The sequence below is a fragment of the Acipenser ruthenus genome, chromosome 4, assembly GCF_902713425.1.
Source record: "Acipenser ruthenus chromosome 4, fAciRut3.2 maternal haplotype, whole genome shotgun sequence".
Taxonomy (NCBI): domain Eukaryota; kingdom Metazoa; phylum Chordata; class Actinopteri; order Acipenseriformes; family Acipenseridae; genus Acipenser; species Acipenser ruthenus.
Genome location: NC_081192.1, coordinates 85,100,655 through 85,110,040, shown reverse-complemented (window position 1 = coordinate 85,110,040; position 9,386 = coordinate 85,100,655). Strand labels below are relative to the sequence as shown.

The window sequence follows — 9,386 nt, the reverse complement described above, 5'->3', positions numbered from 1 at the left end:
GGAACTCATTAGAATCAACTTATGTGACACCTAGTTCATGAAATGTGTAAACTGAAGAAAGCTGTTAAGTGTCAAACAAGTTAAGTGTCCTTTAACCAAGGGCTCATCCAAGACTTAAGTCACAAATGGTCCGTTTGTACTGGTCGTTTTTAGGACAGCTTTGGGTCGTCTCAGGTCTTTTTTCTGCAGTGTAAACGCACACGGACGACTCTCAGCTGTCCTAAAAATGGCCAACTAAAGACGTGGCTCAGCGCCAGTTTAGTTCCGTCCGAAAGGCAGTGTAAACTCACCCGACTTTAGGACGGCTCACACACGACGTGACTGCCGCTCGGCTCCTCCCCCACAGAATCTAAACAGGAAGAAGCTGCAGTGCCGTTGCAGCGTCACAAAAAGAGAAGAACGACGTGAGGTACAAGCGTCCTGAATATTTGAATTTATTAACTGTTTATATTGGGGAGTATTTGTAAATATCTACGTTTTATTATTAAGTTGTCGTCAAAAGTGTACATACCCCAAATATCCATACACTGGGTTATGTAAACTTTTGACGGTAACTTTTTTCCTTTGTTAAACAGGTGCAGAGCCGGTGGACGTCAAAGAAACAAAAGTGTAATATTTGAGTATATCGGTGAGAATTATTTAAAAAAAATGCTATCAAAAATTATTTTATACAAAAACTATCCTGGATTGTGTTTTTCCCAGTTATTTTATTGTAAACCACTTAAATATTGGTTTAGTTTCAAACATGCTTTAACACACCGTATTTTTGTTGTATGTTTTATTGTTATTTAAATAAATATTTTGATTGTACCAATGAATAGCTTAAAAACACAGAATTATTATTATTATTATTATTATTTTTACAAATGTTTTGTTTGTTTGTTTGTTTGTTTGTTTGTTTGTTTGTTTGTTTGTTTCTGACAACCACGGCCTGAACTGGGTAGAGCAAGAAAGCACAGCTGTCATAGTTGTGGGGCGAAACTCAAATCCAGAGTGCACTCTAAGCGGAAACACAAAATAAATACATATACCGAGAAATAGCGGCAGGTCTGGCGAAAGATCTGTGCAACCCCTTCTCTGCACTTTTTGATTCTGGTTGATCTGTTTACACAATTGCGTTTTACATGTTATGTTCTAAGTTTTAAATAAAGATTGATTTAATAATTTGCGTTCCCTGTCATTTCATTTTTTTAAAAAGGAACGACATGTTTGGAATAATTACAAACAATTTAGACAGTGTACTTATATAACAAATTATTATTATTATTATTATTATTATTATTATTATTTATTAATTTGCAGTAGTCATATTTGTAACAAAGCTAATTTTTTCTCTGGTATTCCTGTGGCTGCTTAGCCTATTTTAACTAAAAATGGACTTATGCATCATACAATTATGTATATATACAAGGTGAAATAACATTGGTGAAGAAACAGAATAGAGTTATTTTGAAAACAAAAGGTTCTTTATTATTATAGTAATAAACAGCAAATTTACTTATCTTACTCAAGGTGAAATCCTTCACATAACAAATGAGCCAGGAACCGCTATGTTGTGTCAAACACTCTTTAAACAGATAACCATTTCTCGTAGACTGCAAGATAAGTACCGTATATATTTTTTAAGATGAGTCCCTGCAATATGAACACGACACTGCATTGTTTGTTTGTAATACCACTCTGCCTCTTCCACCTTTGTGGTTTGGGGAGGGGAAAACTCGTCATTCCTTCAGTGGTCATTATGACATCACCAAGCACGTACTGTAATTTAGATGGCATGCGCCCACATTCGGACCTAAGCTGGCTCAGGGCACAACTGCAGTGTAAACGCTACGTGAAAAATGATAAGAATCTCGTGATCAGTTGGACCTGAGTTGGCTTAGGTCCGAAGTGGCAGTGTAAACGCAACAAAAAAAGAAATCTTTCACCTTTGCTTTTTCAACACCCCCCACCCCACTTTGACCTATTGTTCCATATGAAGGGAATCATTCTTAGGTAGCATTGGTGTGAGGTGTGAGGATGTCACCCGGAGCTGAGAATGGGTGTGGAGCAGAGCTTTCAGTTCCTTTTTAACTCTGTACTCTGACTGGGAAGAGCCTGTAACTTTGCCCAGACAGATAAACACCTATTCAAGGAGTGACAATCTTCAGATTGTCCTTTGTCTTGCTTTGACATTTTGATAACACCCCACCCTATGCTGTCAAGGAGCATCATGATAAAAAATAAAGCAACAAAAGAAATAAGCCTCCAGAAATAGTTTCAAATTACCTCCTCTGATAAATACCACATTGTGACAGTGTTGTTTTTATTAGCAAAGAACAAAGTGCTGTCTTCTGCACTGTGTATTTTCATACTGTATGTTGTTTTAACATTATGTTTACCTTCATTCCTAAAACAAAAGGGGAATTTGCTTAATGTGTCAAAATTAATACAATTGTCTTTTTGTGAAGATGACTTCCTTTAAAAAGCATAAATCAATGGAAATAATGGGAGACTACAATAGGCTTTTCTCAGAAAAAAAAAAAACCCAGTTACAATAGATTTTCATGAGTGCGTATACAACTTTTCATTTCTGTGGAGTCAAGTCATTTGACAAAATAGAAAATCTTCCAAGTAAAAGACATGGCTAAATTCTCAAAGCTACTAACTAAATGTGTTTCTATCAAAAAGCTTTTCATAACCATACAGTAGCCCCTCGCTAAACTGGATATGTCTGTCTGACATAAGGTGGTGTTGGGTTTAAAAATAATACAATACACTTGCACACACAATTAACACTAATGTGTTTTGGGTTGGCTACACATTACATTATGGGCAGCAGCGTGGAGTAGTGGTTAGGGCTCTGGACTCTTAACCGGAGGGTTGTGGGTTCAGTCCCAGGTGGGGGGCACTGCGTACTTTACCTAGATTGCTCCAGTAAAAACCCAACTGTATAAATGGGTAATTGTATGTAAAAATAATGTGATATCTTGTAACAATTGTAAGTCACCTTGGAGAAGGGCGTCTGCTAAGAAATAAACAAATAATAAATAATATATTATCATATATTTCATAATTTGGAAAAATATATTGTGAAATTATATATATATATATATATATATATATATATATATATATATATATATACTAATACATATGTTGTAATATATTGTTAAATATATGCAGATGTATACCATAAATATACTTACAATATGCTGGAAAATATATTGTGAAATAAATATATATATATATATATATATATATATATATATATATATATATATATATATATATATACTGTAGCAAAGCAGGGTGCTTTAAAAGCTGGGGATGATCCCGTGGTTAGTACAGAGGACGGTACTAAACCAGTACGCAAGTTAATACCAATTGCAACAAACTAAGCAGCACAAGATAGTCCACGTATTAAAATTTGTCTCAATTGCACAAACCCAAGGTACCTGCTGTTGCCCTCTAGACTAGGATAATAAAACACAATACTAAGTTAGTGTAGCGATTTCTGTGGACTAAAAACTTGTGGTATCGTACTAACTGGAACATATATGACAAATCTCAAAATATATTGACAACGTCTATGAAATTCAACTATTCATAACCAAAATTTATATAAAATGATTTGAAATCTTTAAAAAAAAAGTGTAAAAACATTTAATCAGTTTTAGCCTTATTCAACTTAACGTAGGCCTATTTTATATATCAAAATATATATATATATATATATATATATATATATATATATATATATATATATATATATATATATATATAATAATAAATAATTCCAGTACGACTTTCCAGTGTCTCTACTTTCAGCCTCTTCCACAGGGAAGGCAGCATTAAATCTGTTTACAAGTGTATCCAGTGCAGTTATGCGCTGCAGAATTATGTGTATGTGCAATAAAATCTTGCATACACTCTATGAAATAAAGTTTTTGCTCCATTGTATAATTTTGCACAAGACTACTGACCATGATTGCCTTTGTGTGGATGTACTGAGAAAATAAGCTTTTATAGGCTATATCTGAAATATGTAATTAGAATTTCTAATTCGATTTACACCTTTTAAAGTCTACAATACACCTTTAGTCCTATAAACGAATGCATTTCTAGGATATTCATTGATAGATGCTGTATAGTGGTGATATATTTGATCCTTTTATTATTGTGCATGGGTTTATTGTTAACTGCATTGATCATTGTAATAAAGAGAAATGCTTTTACTTGCTGCTCCGTGTGGTTCCTGCGCTCTTTGGTCAGGCAGGTGGTCAGTCCGCGAGCCAAACAACCTGTGGGGTGAAAATAGAGACAATTGTTGAAACCTGTAATACAATACATACCTGTATAAAGTCAAGTATACCCTGTGACACATATGGTAAAACTCATTATCTGAGGTCATTGTATTGGATCTTTAGTTTTCATTTTAACACTAGAACGACTGCGTTTATACGCTTACCTTGAACAAACATGAGTGGTCAATTTGACCGGCGTATTAAAAACAACATCAATATTATAATGAAAGGACAAACAATTGAAAATAAGTCGTAGTTTTATTCAGGAATGTCATATAAAGCACCTACACAACCAAAACATTGTAAATAAACTAGCATTTAAACAGAAATGTGTTTATATACAGACAAATTACATAAAGCGCAAGCTCAAAAACGGTAAAAAATTAAATAAATATTTGAAAATAAATTTGTGTATATACAGGTATATCATGTACATACAAAACTGTACAACTGAAACGATGTAAATAAGTATATTAAAAAAATTAAAATAAATGGGTTTATATTGCCTACATAACAAAGCGCATATACGCAACCGAAGCTAATCAAAATGACATGAATAAATAAACATTTGCACAGAATTTACAATCGTTTACAAAGTCTAAGTGCTGGCACAAATCACACAGATCCTGTGCTTTTCAACATATGCAGTGCACTTACCACAGACTGTCTTTGCGCATTTGGCATAGCTATCAACAGTCTTGTTTGCCATTACATTTTGCAATCTGGCATTGTCGTCTCTTACGGCTGGTACTGGGTTCATCTGCACCTTCAGCTGCAGCTGCTGGTACAGGGTTATCTTTTGCTGAAAATGCTCTTCGGCTAACTTCAATATAAAGTCTTTCCTTCTATGTTTTCACCAATGCATTCCTTGTAGAGAACGAAGGCATTGATAGCTGCGAGATCCAGAACATTGTAAAATACTTGTACAGGCCACCTGCGAGAACCTGCTTTTACAGAATATTTCCTTGCCATCTGATCTAAAATGTCAGTTCCATAATTTGTTGAATTGTAGAACTGTCACCATCAAAACTGATGGATGAAGGGAGCTGAGAATAATCACATTCTTTCTCAGCATGCATTTATAAACAGTCAGTGTGCAGTCAGTGTTTGAGGATTTTAGTACTGCTGTGTTTACAGTTTTTTTGCAGATGGTGGTAGTTCTCTCCTCTGCTTATTCATTGTTCCAATCAGGCTTGTTTTTTTCTTCTGCAACTCTTTTGCCAATTGCAATGAAGTAAAAAATTGTCGGTGGTAACATTCCTCCCTTTCCCTAAATAGGGTACAAGTAGCCGAAGTACCACGTTTTCACACAGTCTTTGTCCAGCTGGGTGAGTCTCATCCTTTCCTAAGTAGGGGTTAACCATTTACCAAATATCTGGACTGGACAACTGCAGCCAGCCAAAACCTGATCTCAAATTTGTCTGGTTTATTAGCCATGTACTGAGTCCAGCGACACCTTGCTTTTGGGAAAAGCTGCTCGTCCACTGTAATATTCTGTCAATGAAGCTGGTCCAAATTTCAGATGCCAGGGCAAATTTATCATTTTGAAGTTGGGCGCTTCTGGTTTGGTTCAGATTGAAATGCAGAAATCGCAAAATTTCACAAAAGTGTTTCCATGGCATTGTCTCTGAAAAAAAGCAACTCTCCACTTACTGGACCACAAACTCTACAGTGACAGGCTTCTGGCACCAAATGCTCCACGGGCATATACTAGTGCAATGAAAGCCTCTAACACCTCCAAGGGCATTGACCAGGAATCATCTTGTAGTTGTCGATGGGCTTCTTCTTCAGTGCAGCGTTGTATGTGGTGAAGCGTATGCATGTCAATCAATAGGCAAAAAGCACTCAATGTGCTCTCAAGGTTGCGTTTTGCATATGCTGTGGGCCCTTGAACTTCCCTCAAAATATTATGTTCACCCCTTCTACTTGCAACTTCAACACCAGGATTTATAATGTGCCAAACAGTGCAATCATTACCAGCCTCTTGAGTGCCAGGTGGTGCTGGCACTACTGCTGGAGAAGACCGTCTTGGTCATTATTGTGTTAATATTGGATAACAAGATGAGAACACACCATTTCAAAATGTCTGATTGGCTTTCTCTACATGTTAGAAGTAAGTTGACAGAATTAGCTGCAGTGAGAGACCAAATTCACCTGCAACTAATTGTATTAATTATTTTTAATATTTATATAAAATCCTAATTAAAATACTTTGTGTTACATTCTCACTGTCACTGTCAAGTTGGAGACTTCCCAGGCTTGGCCCTTGGTTCCAGGGTTAGTAACTTGGTAACATCTCTTGCTTAGGTTTGGTGGGTGAAAAGAAGCTTGACAACACAAATATATGTTTGCCGTGGAACTTCAGTCCTCCTTACTGGTAAGTGGGCTGCAGTGGTGACGAGACATTCAAATTGGTCTGTGATGTAGCGCCCCCTTACTGTGAGGTGCAGTACATCACAGTTACAGGATTAAATACAGTGCTGGTACACAATGGAGTCAGAAGTCTGAATTGTAGGGCTGAAACGCCAGTTAGGCCACTGGTCCTTTAAGAAAAAAAAAAAAAAAACTCCACAGTCCTACTTTATATACTGGGGTAATCCCCTTTCTTTAAAACTAATAAATAAGCAGAGCTAGTTTCAGCTCCTGCAAAACAAACTCAGGTACAGTACTTGTCCTTTTCAGTATTTACAGTTATTTTACAAAACAGTTTGCATGGGGATGTTCCACACCAATCTAGCCCTCTGCCCTTAAGACCCATGGTTTTGATGCCCCAAACAAAAACATCATAATTGTGGACAGCAGGCCATCCAAAGTCTACCAAGGTCCAAACACCTGTCTTAGTAGACTGCATTACATGATCATTTCTAATTTGGAAGACTTTTTTTGTTTGTTTTTAAATAAATAAATAAATAAATAATTCAGATCTGCAGTTACACATATAAATAATGAAATAGGGGTTCATACATATCTTTAAACACTCTATTGTTACATAAATAAAAGTCATAAAAGGAAACCTAGTTAATCTTTAGCAATGTCTTCACATAAACAGTTTTGGCCCAATTTTGAAGGAGGTGCAAATCTCTACCATTACTGCAAAATGGCACAAGCAGACATTGCACCGTGATGTGATTTTGGATATGATTGCTTTCGTTGTTTCTCCCTGACTTGACACATGATGCTGTGCTGGTGGCAGAAGCTTGGCACAATGCCCCTTACATAAGCAACAGATGAGTAACTTTTGTTAAAACAACATTTGTGAAGATACGCAAATTTAAATTGTTACTCCTTCCTTGAAATAGGGATATCAAATTACATTTGCTTAAAGTATGTTTTTTATTTTTTGTAAATCATACCAAATATGAATAGCATAACTATAAAAGATGCACATGTTAAATAGGTTAAAATTAAAATCCGATGTGTTGGCTGGGATTTACAAATCTGCCTTGAAAATAGCTTTGCAATAATGTTTATGTCAGCAGGCCCAACCAATAAAAATCAGGGAAACAGAAATGGTTTGGGCTAAAGGTCATTTCTATTTCAATTAATAGAAATTAAACAACGTTGTGTTTGTTCCTTTGGGTATTTAATGTTTAAACATTATGTAATAAATTGCTGGGACAAATGGAAGTCAGTTATAAATACCGGTAATTATTTTTTAAACAGCAATGAAATGAGATACTGCGTACATGTCATTTCTTGGCATAAGGAATTACGTTTTCTTTTTTCCTAACCAATTTTCATACATACACATACGTTTACAAGTAAAATAGAAGAAAACAAATTGAAGGAAAAAGGACCGTAGTGGAAAGCATGTTAAGGTACTTAAATGATCATTTTCTGGTCGCTGCTAAGACTGCAGTAAATGTAAGCCATTACACTTGACAGGGTGTGTGCGGTCAATGTGTGTTATGTGTCTGTGTGTGAGGCTTGGGATCAAAACAACCTGGAGAGCATTATTGTGCTTATAACAAGCCACCTCCAAAATAAACTATCAGATACAAAGACATTTTAAGCTGCATCACATCAATACATGTGTCTACTGTGCATTATACATGTATATCTCTACTTAAAATTGTTAAATATTCACTGAGCAAAGGAAATCCAGAAACTAAATTAATCCTGAAGAAAAATAAGCCTGAAAAATGTTGAAACACACTCCATTGGTATGCAGCCCAGCTTCACCACTGTTAACATTTGTCAGTGTCATACAGAACAAGGAAACTGAAATTCCTTATTTCACTCACATAGCATTAATTAATTTAAATATCTGCAAAAAAATTGCTTCGGTCAAGGGCATCTTGATTAACAGTGACACGAGAAAATGTGGGAAATAATAATAATAATAATAATAATAATAATAATAATAATAATAATCACTTCATGAGAAGCAAATATTTAAAATAAAAAATATAAAAAAAACATAACATAAACCACTCCACAAGTTACCAGTGCATGCAGACAGTCCAAATGCATAATGAAGAACAAAGCAATCTGGGTGGGGTTTGTTGCAGTAAAGGGATTTCTCTTAGTGGGAACATCTGCCAATCAGTAACACCCAAGTGGAAATGGGAAGAAATCAGATGTGAGGAGGAATTCATGCACTGCCTCCAAATATAAACACTGACTTCCAGTGTCTTTGCTCTCTCTTTTTTCCCATACCTACTGTTCCATTCAAGTTGGCTCCATCAGAGGAGCTCACAGGAAATCTCAGACCACTTCAATAGACTTCAGTCTCTTTGATGGGAGACGGTATCATTCGCCTATTTAGTATTTAGTACAGTCCAAGAACCCAATTCAAAGTCTGCCCCTGTAGACAACCAAACCACACCAAGCTGTGAATTTCATTGTTATGCCATGTTTATTTTTTGCCTATTTATAGATTATTTGGAAGCACTTTGATTTTATAATCGCATTATGTTGACCTGCAGATGGGGATGTACACTCAATTCATTGCACTGAGCCACGCTGCCCACTGCTTTACTAGCGCAAAGCATGAAGTAGAATCATACACTTACAATTTTTACTTTTAATATCTCTTATGAACCAACATTAAAAATTACATAAAACATATTTAAGTGCAATACAAAACGTAAATCTAAA

The 9,386-nt window shown here is 35.5% G+C and overlaps 1 long non-coding RNA gene across 1 annotated transcript; it reads left to right on the top strand.

Moving 5' to 3' along the window:
* The first annotated feature begins 275 nt into the window (after positions 1-275).
* Positions 276-1,095, top strand: LOC131736958 (uncharacterized). The gene is made up of 3 exons (XR_009328547.1): positions 276-409; positions 576-628; positions 945-1,095. It is a non-coding gene; the product is annotated as an uncharacterized LOC131736958 (long non-coding RNA).
* The last annotated feature ends 8,291 nt before the right edge of the window (positions 1,096-9,386 follow it).